This window comes from Bombus fervidus, chromosome 15 (genome assembly GCF_041682495.2).
Source record: "Bombus fervidus isolate BK054 chromosome 15, iyBomFerv1, whole genome shotgun sequence".
In the NCBI taxonomy this organism is placed as follows: Eukaryota; Metazoa; Arthropoda; class Insecta; order Hymenoptera; family Apidae; genus Bombus; species Bombus fervidus.
Genome location: NC_091531.1, coordinates 9,098,058 through 9,115,701, shown reverse-complemented (window position 1 = coordinate 9,115,701; position 17,644 = coordinate 9,098,058). Strand labels below are relative to the sequence as shown.

Genomic DNA, 17,644 nt, shown 5'->3' with positions numbered 1-17,644 from the left:
TCAATAACGTGGGTCCCACGAACTAGGACCCAAAGTCTAAAGTTTAAAGTGTAGAACATGGAAATGAAATCGTGAAAGCCAATTCAGCAAGCATAGTCTATAGTATAACGGGTGAAGCTCTGAAGCTTGATTGACAAAATAGAATTTAGGATTCATAATTTGGCACTCATGACTCGAATCAATAACGTGGGTCCCGCGAACTAGGACCCAAAGTCTAAAGTCTAAAGTGTAGAACATAGAAATGAAATCGTGAAAGCCAATTCAGCAAGCATAGTCTATAGTCTAACGGGTGAAGCTCTGAAGCTTGATCGACAAAATAGAATTTCGGATTCATAATTTGGCACTCATGACTCGGATCAATAACGTGGGTCCCGCGAACTAGGACCCAAAGTCTAAAGTCCAAAGTGTAGAACATGGAAATGAAATCGTGAAATCCAATTCAGCAAGCATAGTCTACAGTCTAACGGGTGAACTCTTCTTTTTATCGGAGTAACGCAATGATGTAGAATTGTCTGTGTGTGAGCGTGGTTTATCGATCCCATAGTAGTCTACGATTTGCTCCAACTTCACAACAGCAACAGATTGATCGTAATATTCGAAATGGACCGTGTAGTCCAATTTATCATGGAATCGTACACGGTAATGTAACACGAATATCAGAAAAATTATAAGAATCTGCTCCTCCAAAGGTTACTCTGAGATATATTGCATCGTTAATTTGAGAATGGTTAAGACGTGAAATTTATAGTATTCTACTAAACTATGATACACTTGTGAAAGGGTTGCAACGGAAAATAAAATGCACAAAAAACGCAACGAACAGTGAAACACAACGAGTAACAAAATACGAAAGAGACGTGAAAAGCATTCATCCGGAAGAGGTATCGTCATGGTTGTTCCGACTGTAGCAACAAACAAACGCAACAAAGCGTTCACAGACAAAAGCATCGGTGTCGAGGTTGCTGCCACGGCGTGTAATTATGACGGTATGTCGCGATAATCCTTTCATCGCATACCGAAGACGCTTGTGCGCGCATAAATAAACAGCTTGCGTCGGATTAAACAGAGATCCGACGGTTCGGCTGGTACACGTGTCGGAATGTCAATATATGTGACCCTGCACTCAACCACTCTCTTCTCGTTCAAGTACTGTGCAATCGTGTTCGCGCCACGTAACATATCGCTTTTAATCGTCCGTGCCCTGTCCCGTGTCTAACGGGTGTCCCATTATTTCCGGATCCAGTTGCTATTTTCGTTGAAATGAGCGCAACGGAAAATTAGATCTCTCGTTCCTCTTTACTTTCTTTCTGTTGTTTCTCCTCTTCTTTTTGTATTGTATATCGTGTGTTTTTTTTTTTTTTTTAGTGATTTAGTGATTAATTTGTCCTTTTTAATGGATCAAGGTTGGGTTTAGATTCGAATCGATAATATTCATCTTTATTCGATCAATGTTTCTCTGTATGGTGCGTTAGTTCTAGTCTATGCAAAATCGATTCGTAGCGTTGGTCGAATCGAGTCCCCTCTCGAGTGAAATTCTTCGAATCTTCTGATCGTGTCAGTGAAATTTTCGTATTCGAATTTTTTATCGTACTTCGTATTTGAAGAAATTCAAATTTCGTTGAACGCTTCTTCCTTAAAATTGCAACAAGTGAAATTTGTTTAATCCTCTGAAAATTCGTAAACCAAGTTCTTCGAGCCTACTGGAAGAAACTTGAGCAAATTCAAATTTCCTTTGAAACTTCTTCCTTAAAGTTCCAACAAATGATCCATAAATAAAATTCTTCGAATCTATCGAAGGGACAAATTCAAATTTCGCTTGGAACTCGTTCTTTAAAGTTTCAATATGAAAATCAATTGGAATAATGTGATATAAAAGTTGGAAGGTACTTTGTCTAAACCCTAAGTGAGAATATATGGTAAATTTGGAATAAGAGTTGAAAAATTGGTTCTTTAAGCTGTAAGTGAGAATAGATAGTAAATTTCCAATGAAAGTTGAAAAACGCGTTCTCGAAGCTTTAGGCGAGGATAAATGGCGAGTCTCGATTGAAACAAAAACCCATGTTCGAGTTTGTTCTGGTAAGTAGGTCATATATAGGAGCAGCGAGTAGTAAAGAACCGTATATGGTCAGACATCGGTTCTGTTCAAGCCGTGAATTAGTCTTCTCCCTCTTCTTTTCTTTCCTCCTTCCTTCACGTCGAAAAACTTAATGCTGGAAATTCCTCGAGCATCCGAAGATTATCCCTGCACCTCTACTTTGAGAAACTACTGCCGGGAAACAACTCTATTAGTAGATGGAAATCAATTCTCCTTAATCAGATAGGAAATTAAATTTCCATCGAACCGGACAATTGTGTTCTATTCTATACGTATGCTTGCAAATGAGATTAACAATTCATTCTAAAGAACATTTTCAGAAACTAAACATTCGACTAGAACCTCAAATTAAAAGACTTCGCCAGTATTCAACCTCTGGATTTCACAATCGATCTAAGAACTCCGCTTCGAGTTTCCCGAAGCAGCTTTAAACTCGGAACAGACCAAAATTTTCACGTCTTTGTAGTGAAATATTCCCCTACAATTCGAAACACAGAAAACGAAAAATCTACTAAAATCCGGCTAAAACTGCCAAGCCAAAGATTTTCATTATACCCAGCCCTTCATTTTCACGACCAATCCCGAAACAACTTATTCCAAGATCCTGAAAACGGTTTCAAACTACCGCAAAACTTTCATATTTTCTGTGTAGAAAATACTTTCTTAAAATTCTACGCTGTGAATTTCTTTTAGAAAATCGAAGGTCCGCCAAAATTTCGCTAAAATTCTCAATCCAAAGATTCTTACGATACTCGCTCGTTCGTGTTCAAAGACAACCGCAAAGGCGCCCCATTTTGAAATTCCCGAAACTTGTAAATTTCGACAATTTGGCACAATATCAAACTGTTTCGAGGCAAGGAGCCCCGGATCACGACAATATTCCATCGAAATCCTCTTTCTCGTCTTTCCTCCTGCGAAAAATATGAATTCGCGGGAGAACAGCGCGTGGGATATAAAAGGATGGCCTTGAAAAGTGCCGGAAGAAACTCTCGCACGGTTCTCTAATAAAGTCGCGAGCTGGCGCGTAATCGCGGGCATATTAAAGCGCGAGGAGAGATCAGGCCGCGAAATAAGAAGGGGAAAATCCGGTGTCTGGATCCGTTCGAGCGATGGCTGACAGGATTTCAGAGGGATGAGACTGGCTCACAGTCGACCGAATATGTCGCGTCTCCTTTTGTTTCGAAGCTTATTAAATGGCTGGGCAATCGAAACGAACGAACAATCGAGGATGAAGGATCCAGCCATTGAATAATCGACGATTTTTATTCAGTACTGGAAATTTGTTAGATCAGAAGTTATTTGTAGACTTTAACAAAATTCAATTGCATTCAATGTACAAAGAGTCGATAATGCGAGATCCGAAACATCCTGAGCCTATACTGGTCCTAGAGCCTTGAGCCTAGAGCCTCTAGAATTCATAGTTTGTGAGCCAAGATTCAAACTTGATGGATGAAAATTCATGACACCAGTATTCGATTAGTATTTGAACATTTGACTAGTAATGTTTGAATTGGTAGTATATTTAATATTTAAGTATCTGGGTATTAGTATTTGAGTTAGCACCGGGCTACTAGTATTTGAATACTAGTATATTTCATTACTGTATTATTTTGTCTGAACGTTAGGATTCAGGTAGTATAAATCAATGTTAAAGTGCACACAATGAAGTCGAAATATTGGAATTGAACGACAGTAACCTATATAAATCATCGTGGCTGTTAATTAAAATCCAGAGTCAACATCACAATATCGTATCTCCTTTTGTCTCGCGGCTTATTAAATGGAGGATCGAAACGAACGATCTATAACGATGAATGGAATGGCTGCATTGTTGTAAGTGATGTAAAATTGAATTAGACCGCCTGTTACGACCGGCTGAGTGCAGGGGAATTGATGGTAATTAGGCTGCGACTGGATTCGATCGAGTCGTACCGTGGAAAAAAGGCTGCAGATGGGTGTTGATGTGAAAAATTGAGTTCCAGGGACCGCCACCACGATGGAAGCTACCGGGAAAGTGGGCTTTTTTTCACCAGGGTGGAGTCGCGCCAGATTTTATTTTGCTGGCGAGTCGAGTGCCCCGAAAATCGCGAATGAAAAGTATTGTGCGCACTTTATTGGGAATGTTTGCAGTCGATTTTTTCCGAGTTTAGATTGATTTGTACGCAGAAATACTGACGGGGGTCTTTTGAAACTCGTCGAGAAAATTGCTCCGAAGTAATATTAAAGAAAATTCATTTTTCCATATCGTCTTTCTTTTATATAAAATGTAATCTCTTGTATCGGGTAAATTATTATTCAAGTAAATTTTGAAAATTTATAAAACTCCTACGGATAAAATAAATATCGATATAAATGTTTAATCATATTGCGATTTTAGTATTTTTTTTTCTCTTGCTTTTTTTTTTATTTGTTTGTTTGTTTGATGCGCGGTTAGAGAAAAAGAGTGGAAACTTTTTTAAATGGAAAAATTTAGATTACTGTGACATGATAAAATTAATATTAAAATAAACTTAGGAAAATTGACGTAGATCTGTTTAAATCTGTTTTTAAATAAAATTACTGTTTGAAATTATTTAAACTTATCAAATAGTCAGAAATGAAGTCAACAAAATGAATAATTGAGAAAAAGATTTTTCTGCAAATTAGTCAAAATTTATCGCCAAAAGAATATATTATTAATTAACTGATATAACTTTTTGGTATCTTACACACCAAATTACTGTATAAAATTGTTTAAACATAGCAAATACCAAGAGATAAATTATTTAAAACGAAAGATGCTGCGCCATGTGAATTGAACCCGGGAAATATTGTATAATTAAAGCACAATGAACACTAATATCGGTATACAATTCCGAACAGAATATTCACTTGATCAAACGAAGACAAATACCAACAGAACGAAAGTTGATAATTCTGTTCCTCTTTTAATATTCCTCTCTCTCTCTCTCTCTCTCTCTCTCTCTCTCTCTCTCTCTCTCTCTCTCTCTCTCTCTCTCTCTCTCTCTCTCTCTCTCTCTCAATAATGATTTATTCATATCGTAAATCGTTACTCATTATACAACACAATTAATTCGACTGTAACGCGCATAATTAATTCCCCCATCCCTATGCTATCAACGATTTTACGTAATGCAAACATCATTATTTCAATTAATCGTACGCGGAATTAATTAAACATCGAACGAATATATACTTGAAGAATATAATTTAAAAAAAAAAAGAGATGAAATTTGTTCGACTGTTAACTTGTACCGGGGTAAAATTTTCTTTCGCGTTTAAACTGTAATGGGACTTAAACGAACCTCTTCCTTACGACGAGTTTTCATCAAATTAAACACAACTTGCCTTTTCATCCCTTTGCATAGTTTTATATATCAGTTGGAATATTTTCAATTTCGTTCGTACTTCGATCTTTGATTCAATGTATTAAGAATATTTACTTTTTTACCGAGCTCGATAATTATTCGTCCCGTAATTTTAGCTCGTGCAATTTTATGAAATCAATATTTTCAAACTCCTTTCAAACGTTCATAATGTTGCAATCTTTTGATTGAATTTTTAATTAATCGATATAACCTTGTTATGAAATTGATTCAAAATTGGAAACTGAAATACACTGAGAAGATTGAATACGAGCATATTTTTCCAAAGAGTTTCCAACGTTTTACTCGGACTCGAGTATTTCTTTCGATTCTTTCCAAAATTTTAAGTTCCAGACCAAATTTTTCATTGTTGGGTATAATCCTTTTAAAAGATCGTTGTTATTTTCATGAAAAGTCGATTAAACGGTACAAAAGGCTTGTAGCAATTTTCCAATTTTTATCTAAATTTTTTCCTTCAAAATGCTTCCTTCAATTTTTTTATAAAATTTCAATCTTCCAACCAACTTTTCATTTACTCCGTATAACTTTTTAAAAACTGATTCTTTTATGTAAAATATCAATCAAATCGCAATAATGGTTCCTAAAGGTTTCCCAATTCTATCTTAATTTATACTGCCAAAATTCTTTCCCGATTCTTCGGAAAATTTCAATCTTTCAGCCATTTGCTTCAGCCGATTGATAGAATTCTTAAGAAAGATGTTCTTCTTTTCACGAACGATCAATTGGACGCGACTATAGGCTCGTATAAAATGTCGCGAAAAGCAAATGTAAATAAAAGGGACGTTTCACGAGAGATGCATTTAGTTTGTTTAATCGCAACTCGACTTAACCCTGTTTTTCGAGCTATTTAAATGCCAGCCCCTGGGCTTTTCCCTCGAAACACTGCACTCTATAGGCACCCATTCACTGCTCGGACCTCTATTCAACCCTACTGATCCACTTTCACCCCCGCTGCTCCTTTCAGAGGGGGATGAACACCGATACCCAGGTACATTCGTCGTGTTCACTAGGTTTCCGTTTCAAGAAATTTTACTGCTACTTCTGCAATCGTGCGAGTGTACATTGCACAGCTTTTCCATACACGAATACTGTATTCTGTGTAGCGGTTTTATGAATTTCGATGATTAAAGGTCGTTCAGTGAGGATCAATCAATTTTTAGAAATGGGAAGTCTCGTGAAATTGAAATTTCAAGAATTTGTCAAGTATTTAAGTCAATATTTAAGTATTAGTACTTCTTAAATATCAGTATCTTTAAATTATTGTTTGATGTAATACTCAAGTTAGTACGAGTTAGTATTCTGAGGTATTAGTATTTAAGTGTTAGTATATTTTATGTGTATCGATATTTGAATATTAATATATTTATGTCACTGTTTGAGTATTGGCATGTCTGACTTAGCACCTGAACTATGCTTGAATTACGATTTGAGTTATGTTTCAGTGTCTGAATATTAGTCTGTTTGAGTTAGTATTTCAATGTTAATGTTAAATATGTGAAATGACATTAGACAAACCGAGGAGATCTTACAAATGCTTCGTCCTTTGCATAAAATAACATAATTCATCCCATTCGCGAAGAATGGTAAAGCAACGATCGCCGATCAGTTTACCTTCGACAAAAACTTTCTCCATTAAGCCAAACTTAAGTCTTCTACCCTAAAGCTTCGCTCGATCCGCTATGTGTCTCAGGTGGACGTCGAAGACTGTCGTGGTCGCGGCTCGGTAATTACCGCGATGTCTCGAAAACGGGGCTATTTACAGATCGATTAAAACGTCAGCCAGTTGCTAAGTATTCCCGCCACGACGCCCCTGAAAAATGGTTTCCCGTCACGCCAGCTTCACCCCCACTCCTGTATATTATAACCGCCAGGATGCAGCGCGATATCCTCGCGGTAAATTATTGCAAATTCACTTTTTTTTTTCTTTTTTTTTCTTTCGAACTCTTTCCAACGTCGTTCGTCTCGATGCTGAATCCTCTACTGGAAGATTTATCGATCTTTTATTGGCTATAGTTATCGATCGATTCTCCGCTACGAGCCTGGACCGTAATTTATGCAAAATGCTTGACGCTAATGAAGTACGTACTGCTTGTAGTCTGTTCGGGATGGCCAGGTGCATTTAGTTGTTCTTCTCTTGACAACTTGGACAAGCCTTATCAACTTTTAGTTTCATTATGGATTTAGGGCAAAGTTGGAAAGGCGGGCTGCTTGAGAAGGTTTCAAGAGGTTGAAAGATATAAAGATGTTTATGTCCAATAAACTCACAAAAGTATTCGAATGCTTGTAGTACATGGACTCGATTCTCAGAGATTCCGAGGACTCTAAACTTATTTCTTTCTAATTGTCCCAGGGGCAGCTCAAATTCCCAAATTCTCAAATACTCAAATTCTCGAACTGTCAAAATCTGAGGGCGCTAAACTTATTTTTCTCGCCCCTACTTTTCCGTAGTCGTTCTACACGTTGTTCCAAAATCGACGAACCCTTGGTTGGCGCGCCAAGTTCAAATACTCAAGTACTCAAATTCCGAAGATACGAAGCTGTAAATTTCGCAGCCCCATTTCGCCCACGATCATTTTACAAATAGTGCCAGGAGCAACTGGAACGATGAACCTTTGGTTAGCATGCAATTGTTAAAAGAGACACAGGGCCTAGTGAGTTTCTCGTGTGGTACGGATGCGGATGCGACTGTGCGTTGATAAATATTCGGACGGCCATTGTACGGGACCGCCACGATCGATATTCAACTCGACCATCTCCTTCCTTCGCGATATTTATGATCGTTGTTCCCTGTCCCTAACAGAGAATAGCATTCCTTCGCAACGCTGTGTACAAAGGAGCTTTCGTTTCTATGGCCACCGAATCTCGTCGCGGGAGACTTTGTTGAATCGGTTCCTCCGTTTGCTGCAAACTGCTTCTGCCTTTCGTTTCGCCCGCTCTATTTAAATGGGGACGAGTGGAACACTGTTTTGGGGTGTCTTTTAGGGTTGAAAAAGGAGTGTTATTTAGTGAGATTTCTTGAGAGGTGGGATAATCGAATTGGAAGAGATGAAATTTTAGAATTTCGAGTGAAAGATGGGAATGAAATTTAGCCTTGAGGGAATTCGAATATTTAGTAAAATTAGCGTTTGTAATTCTTTGACATATTTTAAAGTAGAATTTTGGTATACTATTTATAATTTATTTTACTAAATAACGATGAAATGTGGCAGGTTGTTAATTCGAACTTTTTTATTGTTATCGTATACTACTTGTACGTATTTCGGAGGTTAGTCTGTTTTGCAAAATTCATTTTTAAGAGGCGTTGTTCTTCAAAATTATTAAAATTAAATTATTTCTTCTTCAAATCTAAATATTTCCGACGTTTTCTTTCCTTATTAAATGAATTTTATATAATCATTTAAAGAAGAGTTTTCGTGTCATGAAAATTGATATTTTCTTCACACCTCGGTATATTTCTATCGTCCTAGAATAAATTAATTCAATTTCTTTCGTGTGATAAAATATTATCAAGGACTTCTCTATAAGAAGAATATTTCAAGACGTTTCTCTTCAAACTGCTTTTTAAAAATTCAAATGCACTTGAAATATCATAGAATGGATGTAGATCATCTTTTCAAAATTTCATAGAATACGATAAAAGATTCGATAAACTTGCAGAAATTGTTTTCTAAGAACGATAGAAATTTATATAGAATTTTTAATTGGGTTAATATTAAAAATGAATTTTGCGTAATTTTCATCTTAATACACCAGGGGACGAAGTTAGACATTATTGTAATTGATTTTTGATCTGTAATTCATGCAATCGCATAAACAATTTATTGGTTATTCGCACGACTAGCCCCATAAAATGATTACGCTCTTGAATTAAATATGCATGTTATAAAATTTCCATCGAATCGATGGCAATTCACTTTTTAAACATAATAAAATGATTAACTGTTTTGCAATTCAAAATTTCTTTCTCTGTAATAAAACAATTTTATTTTTTACGCGCATCGATAAATAAGACGAAAAACATATTCCAAACGTAAATTAATCATAAGCTTACACGGTGTGTCGAGTTTGATCATAAAAAATGTCTTAAAATTGATAATCCCACGCAGAAATTCTCGTTTCCAGTATGAAAGAAATTTCCGGTTCACGAGTTTTTCGAAAATTGCCAATTTCATATTCTACGTGGAATTTTTATCAACAGAGCCGCCCTTATGCCATGAATCCTGAACAACGACGGTGATTTGAAAAGTACGTCTAATAAAGATAAATTAATTTAAAAATGCAGAAATGCATAGAATGCGTATAACACGTGAAAATATATGAAATGGAATATATTCGTTATAATAGTCGTCAGTAGGTGAAGAAAACGAACCTTTGCCGCGTTCTTTGTGATAAAAATCTGAATTTCCATGGATATCCACGATCTATTAACAAAGATCGAAAAATAACATGTGAAATCGCAGTTGAAAGATTTTGATCGTTTTCCTGGCCGAGTGTCGAGGTTATTGAATTAAAAGAGGCAACGTGAGGTCAACCAGTATAAATATTCCCGGGGCGAGATATCGATATGGCGGACTCGATCGCGAACTCGTTGGTTCGAGCCCTGTGGCTGGTGCAACAGGAGGGAGACGCGTTCTTATCGGCGAGAAACGTTCTTATCGCGACTGTATATCGAGTCGACGAGCATCGTGCGCTGCATAAAACTTTCGTTCGATTCGACGCGGCCACGAAACGGGAATCTATTTCTTGGTGAGGCCGCTTTCGACGTTGTTACGTGTACCAAGCCGACTTCCGGTCCCGCCCCCGCCTTCAGACAACCAGGATAAACGTGTTGTTTCCCTCGTAAATCTTGTTCTTTTTATTCCCAAAACTTTCCCACGCTTTTACACGTTATTATACATTTTTCCATAGTCTATACATTTTCCTAGTTTCTTTTTTTTTTATAGTTTGGTAGTGTTTGTCTTCTATGGAGAAGAATGAGAGGATTTTTGAAATTTTCTGAGCCATTGATGGTCGATTTAATAGTAGCTATAACAATATTATTCTTTTTCAAACCTTCTAGCGCTTATTTTTCCATTTTTATACATTTTCGTAGTTTGCTTTGTAATTGAATACTTTTTCGTTCTTTGTCACATGGAAAAGAGAGATAGGTTTTTTCGAAATTTTTTAGGGCATTGATGGGTAAGACAGTTACCGGTTACAAACGAAGATTGCTTTAATAGTTATACAATGCTTTCTACGATTCTTTTAGTGGTTCTTTTCTTTTCTTTTCCTTTTTTTTCATTTTTATACAACTTTATATTTTATTATTTTTCTTTCGCACTTGGATAGTTCTGTCCGCTTATGCAGAAGAACTAAAAAGAGGTTTCTGCAATTTCTAATATTTATGAATCGATTATTGATAACGAAAGAAGCTTCGTTTCATATTAATCACTCATGCTAGTTAAAAGCTAAAAGCACAAAGACGTAGAACTCGTGCAGAAGAAAATTACTTGAGCACTTAACAAACCAACAACAATGGAACAAGATTATTTCTTAAAGCGGCGAATCATTAAAGATTTTCGAGACGCCACTACGTCGACGATAAGAACGTGTTGCAAAGAAAGAACAGGGGGAAACGAGTTGACGAGTAAACAGATAATCGCGAGCTTCTTTCAAATGCTTTTACGATCGCTATATATTTTTATAGGATCGCCTGAAGGGAAACGCGCAAGCTGATTTCTAACAATGAGAAGCGCCACCTTTCCCTTCCTCCCGTATTTTACTTCTCTTTCTTCGCGTCAGAGGGCCATTAAGGTCGCGTACACGGAATAATAAAAAGGAACAGCGCGGTAACCAGCGGAAACCGCGAGAATAAATCCCTTTGAGAAATTTGCAATCGTGGCAAAGTTGCTGGCAGGTAATTCATTTGTGGTAATGAGAGAATTCCGTTGGATTTGCCGCGCAAAAAGTGGCGGAAGAACCCTTGCCTGATGAATGTCACTGTCTACGTACAATTACTCTCAATATCGAGAACAAATTCTTGTTTACGTTCGCTTCTATCCGAATCCACGAAAATATCAATATAGCTTCGTGGTTCTAGGGAATTTCTAGTTACTTTTCGATCGTTAATGTTTATGCAAGATCCTATTTCTATGGGGTATTTTGTGCAAAAGTTGTATGGAGGGAGAGAGTATGTATTTGCGCTTTAATATTCGAGAAGCTTCTCGTTCTAATACTTTCTACGTAGACATTTCTTTTTTCAAGTAACTAAAAGACCACTCGCGATATTATATGAACCGATCAAGCACAGAGACCGCACTCTATCCTGTCCTTTCGCTTCCGCCATTTTCTAACATTTATCTCCGCGGTAACGCGCGACAGTGTCGCCAACCATACATTATTCTCGCCGATATCACGCTTGCCGCGAAAAAACATCTACGCTCGGGTATCGCGGACGAATTCATAAATCGATGAACGCCAACGGCAGAGCCTGTGCCGGATACTTGGAACGCGAGGCTACAAAGCCGCCGGATATATATCGAGGCACCCTACAAAAACACCGGCGAATCCAACGGGACGCGGAGGAACTAAAAAAGAAAAGAAGAGCAGTAACAACGAACAAAGAGGAGGGGGCCGAGAGAAACAAAATCCCTATAGTACGATATGAAACAAAGTGGAACGAGGAAATCGCGCCTGTTTGCATCAGACACATGCTCAATTATGCTTAAAAAGCTACGTGTCACCATACACAGATACACACACTCCGTCCTCGTTTAATTTCGTAGATGTTTCGCCCCGAAACGACAAAGAGAGGACTATTTACGGTCCAGCTGACTCATAACTCGCGTCCCCATCCTCCTTGCTTTTGATTCAATGGACCGGGGTGAAATGCATAAAAAGAAGCTTTGATCGAGTGCACGAGGTGTATGTATTGTATATGCGGCGGCGCTGCGTTTGAAACTGTCGAAGCCGGCTAGCCAGCTCTCGCTCTCGAGTTGGATCGTCCTGCAGCGTTTTAAAAAACCAGGGAAACGCCGGCTGGTTATTAGATAGCGACTACCACTCGACAACCCTGAAGGGTTTTATTGCAACCGTGCTGCCTCAAAGAACGCTTTTGATGGGCAGTCACGTCGGCCAGATGCGTTCGCGCAGGTAACGATGATTGGCCGGCGAAAAAAACAGCCGGTTCCACCGACACTGACCGCTTTTCGTTCGTGTAAATAGATTGCTCCGGCAAAAATCAGACGATTTCGGGGACAGGCTTTTCAACGAAAAAACGATAGTTTCACGGATAAACGCGATTGCAGGTTGCTGGAGGAGGATAGTGGAACGGGCGATTGTTGGCTGAGTATTTTGGTGAGAACATGTGTGAGTGACACATCGCTCTACCCTTTCGTCGAAACGTTTTTTTTTTTTTTTTGTTTCTACGTGAAGTTGCGATTGTGTTTTCTGGGGCGGAGCGCGGATTACATGGAAATTCAGTGGACCGGTTGTTTAAAGTGGGTGATGTTTAGGTAGTGTTTTAGGTTAGGATGTTGGTCCAATATAGATTCTTGTAGTAAAAGAATTGATTCGATGATTTCGTTTTAGGTTAGGATAGTAATTCACGCCAGATCTTATCGACTAATTAGATTATTGCATGATAAATGTCGTTTTTGCGCTAGAAAAGGAGATTAGATGGAAAAAACATTTGTTTCCGTGTTGTTTAGTGACATTTTTAGGTTAGAACAGTAATTCATATTAGATTTTATCAACTAATGACGCTATTGCATGATAAATGTAGTTTTTATCGTAAAAGAGGGAGATTAGAAGAAAAATTCACTAGTTTGTTGCGCTGTTCGAAGCTTGGAAGATAATCCATGCTGGATTTTATCAGTTATCAGGTTAATTGTCATGACAAATGTCATTTTTAAAATGAAACGTAACGATAACCGTAACTGACTTTTTATGAACCAACTGCAAAAAATGAAACTTTTTTATCGGAATAGGTAAATGTACAAAAGAAATTACTCTTGTCATTTATTTATATTCTAATCCCTCGATCTGGTAAATTTTATTTCACCTTCATTACACTTCTTTTCAGCAAATAATACTTTGCAGTTAGTATCATGCTAAGAAATGGTCTTTCTCTCAGCAATCAACCCAATTTCATCTGGGGCATTTTTTTATGAACCCATAACTCGCTCTTATAGCATCCACTTTTTCCTAGGTATTCATCAAGCTTCTAATCTTCCTAGTGGAAAAGTGTCCAAGAGAGAATAATTCTCAGAAAATATCCTGGCTTAACGGAACATTAAAAAAAACACCGACAACGCTATAAAAGAACAAAGAATACGTAAAGAAACGTAGATATCGCCAATGGATGTCAAAGCATGGCGACGCAAGACTTTTCTTACTTAAGATTCTTTAAATTACCATTGTTTTTATCCAAATCAATATGAAGCTCATAAATAATAAGAGAAGAATAACGTATTCGAATTACATATTTACATATATTATAATAATAATAAATTAATAAAAGACATTTACAAGCGTTTGAACGCTTTCGTAAAATTTAATTCAATTTAATGTTCGAATAGAATATAATTTTTAGATTAAAGATCACGCATCGAAGGTCGCCGCTTTTAGTGCAAACTTGACGTGCAATTTCCTTAGCGTCAACGCCATCTACAAAATATCACTATCTAGTAATTTATCTATAGGAAAGCTGCTGCAGAACAGGCATGAACAGAAGCCATTTCGCTATCGCGTAAATTTTCGTCTTTGAAACCTATGCAGAAGCTGTGAATGTAACCATCGACCCGTTTAATTTTCACTTTGGTTGACCCGACTTTCATCTCTGTTTCCGTTTTAACTCGTTGTTTCGTGTCAGTCCAATAATCATCCTTATGATATGCATACACAAAGCAGCCTTTATGAAAAGTAACAAGATTACCAATCTATTAATTGACACACTTGTTGCATTACGAAAATGATCATATTATTATCGTCAATGCGGTGCTAACAATTGAACAGACTTTCGATCTAAGATCATATTTTTTTTTTTTCATCTTCTGAACAATTACTTGTTTGCAGCTGTATCATTATCCCACTGGCTTTGTGACATGTATAATAATAATAATAATAATAATAATAATAATAATACTGCGTTAGCTTATTTTTAATTGGAACTAGAGAAAACGGCGGGGAGACGCTCTAATTCGATCGATATATCGTATTCCGATACGTGTGTTCAATCTTGGAGTGGAATACGGGGCATCAGAGCCACCATTGTCGTTCATTTTTTCTTTTTCTTTTTTTTTTTTTTTTGTCATCTAGCGATTCTTATTTTAGTCGACTTTACAGCATCGATTTCATGCGAAATTGCAAGAAAGAAACGGGATACGTCGATATTCCCTTTGTTTTCTTTTGTTGCAAAATATTACGGGTTTTCTTATCTTTTCATTTTTTAGTTTGCCCCAAGTTGTTACAACATTATCTAGTTCTTTTTTAAATACGTTCTGCTTCCGGTCCTTCGGCCCTTGTTTCGTGTTCTTTAATACTCGCAATATGCCAGCTTCTATTTTGCAATTCTCTGCTTTATAGCTTTTCTCATCCCCCTATTCTGTTTCCCTCTTTGTTTTTCCCGTGCATACGTGTATGTGTATATTTTCCCTTTTTTTCTATTTTTTGTTGTTTTGCTATCCATTGTGTGTACTCTGTATTTATTTTCGTGCGCGCTGTACTTTTCAATATTTTCTATGTAGCTGGCTCCTCCATGTTTTTCATCTCAGCAGCTTCCATTTTTCAATATTTGCGTGCTCTCGCCTTTTATTCCCCGGGCATCTCGTTTTTCCTCCGATATCTCTCGTCTTTCCTTTCTCACTTTTATGTTATTAAAATTAAGGAAACCGGTTGATACCATTAAACCTTTTAATATACTGTAATATATCGCAAAATGTCCCTAGAACCCTAGGGAATACTTAAGGGTTATTTTCTAGAATGTTTCACCACATGCAGCATGCGTTCTTGAATATACATACCGCTTTTGAAAATTATCTTCGATGAGTTATGCATCTAATAATAAATTCCAACTGTAATATTTTAATAATATTATGATAAATAAATTTATTTATATCATAGAATACTATAACCTGCGTGAAAATATTTCAGCAAATTTAGAACATTTGAATTTTGAAAAACAGGTTGGATAGACGTGTAGGTTTGAATTTTCTCGGGAGAGCTTTAAGCATATCAGTCATACGAGTTTATATTGTAGGAGCTCATACCTCGTCATTAGAGATTCGTCAGCATGCCCAAATGGAATGGTATCATTCAGTAATAAGGATAATTTCGGTCTGTACTCGGTGTTGGCAGCGCTGGTAGTCGATTTCAGCGAATACCTGACGGAATGTTGGACATTCGTGGGATCGAGGATTATATCCAGCTTCGTCGGGTTTTCCAGGCTGTTCTATCGGGAAACATTCCAGATAGCTCGGTTAACCAGCGAAAATTATTCGAACCGTTTCGAGAACGAAGGGATGAAGTCGGTTCTGTGATTATTAGGATGGGATCTTGTAGCTTGAGAATTACAGCATCGTTAACAAATTTTATAAAAAGACGCGCAAAAATTTGAATGAAATTGAAATAGGAAAAATTGACAAAATGATAATATTAATATTTGTTAGTTATCCTTATTGAAGAGGTGAAAATAGTCTTCAGAGTTTGGCAAGCTACGTATAAAATGTTGCAAAATATACACGTTCATTTTAATGAAAACATAGAAGAAAATATTCCATAAAAATTCTATTTCTTACTGACAATTGTTTATATCAAAGGAATGAAAGTGGCTATCAAAGTGGAGGGTTTAATTTGTATTTCTTATTAAAATTTAATAAGAGCTTTACGTTTCTTTTTAGATTACAATTGTGTTTTTCCTCTACTATGTAAAAATTAATCCTGTTATTCTTTTAGCCTAGTATCGCTTTATTTTCATCTTTCCATGTCATATTTTGTCGAGAGCTGTTCTATTTCGCTTCATTTCAAATTTTGTCGCAATTCTTCTTATTCTCTCCTTGAGACAGTATTGTGGTCGCGTTTTACTTCAACAAATTCATGTATGCATCGAACGTCTTCATTTCCTTAGAGAGATACTATACGTCTGCGAGAAGTATGGTTACAGTTATTTCAACAGGAAATAGAATATAGAGTAGGAATTTCTAAAATGTGCTGGCTGTGCCAGTTAAAATTTTCAGAGGACCATAAACGTTGCATACACTTTTTGGTAACATTCAACTGAATTTTTAAATGAAATAAAATATGCATTTCCGACGATTGATTTATCAAATTTCAATTTCACGTTTCGAGATAAAATGAAAATAAAAGTGATCTAATAATATCTAGAAATCTAAACAATTTTAATTATTTATTTAATGTACTCCAATCAGAAAAGAAAACGAGGACAATTCAGATTCCCGATGAATTTAGAAAAACCTGTCGTAGCACAAAAATCCCCATAATGTCACTAGAATCTGCCTAATGATAGTCTCTTAAAACACCCCATTATATCGGTAGAACCTTCCTAAACAAAACTTCTATATGCTCTATAAAACTTCTCTATGCTCATTTTTATTCACTAATACTAGGAAAATGATCCGAAGGAGCCCATACTAAAGAAACATTACTTTCGATAATTACTTATCTGCGCCACTTAAAGCCACCCCGTAAAACATCTAAAATTCCAATTTCCCTTTAACGACCACCCACCGTATTTTCGATCCTCTCAAAACAAACACTCATCCCTCGTTCGCCAATGACCCAACGTAAACACGCCCCTGTCGTTGACACTCACCCCTTCTCAGTCTCGACTTGGAGAGAAAAAAATGGACGGTTTCACTGAACGCGAGCCGCGTGTCTCTGGAAATAGCTAACCACCCTCGAAATTCAGCGTAAAAGATTCGAGTCACGTAGTTGGCCGGTAATATACGGAGGACACGTCCACCCCTCGGCTAGTGGAATGGGGTTAAGGAACGAACGTATGTAGAGAGTGAGAGTCACGGGGTAAACAAGCGTGTCTCTTCCTGTCGGCGGAGATCGACTTGGCTGGAAGTTGGACGTTTCGGTGGTCAATCGACCAGAAAATTGCTCGTTGACCGGTGATCTAGCGACCGGAAGCGAGGCCACGCTGCACAGGTTCCTGTGCCGA

At 37.1% G+C, this 17,644-nt stretch overlaps 1 protein-coding gene across 5 annotated transcripts in view; it reads left to right on the top strand.

Moving 5' to 3' along the window:
* The window catches only part of LOC139995122 (uncharacterized), a 325,767-nt gene that overhangs the window by 289,574 nt on the left and 18,549 nt on the right, over window positions 1–17,644 (top strand). The window lies entirely within an intron of this gene.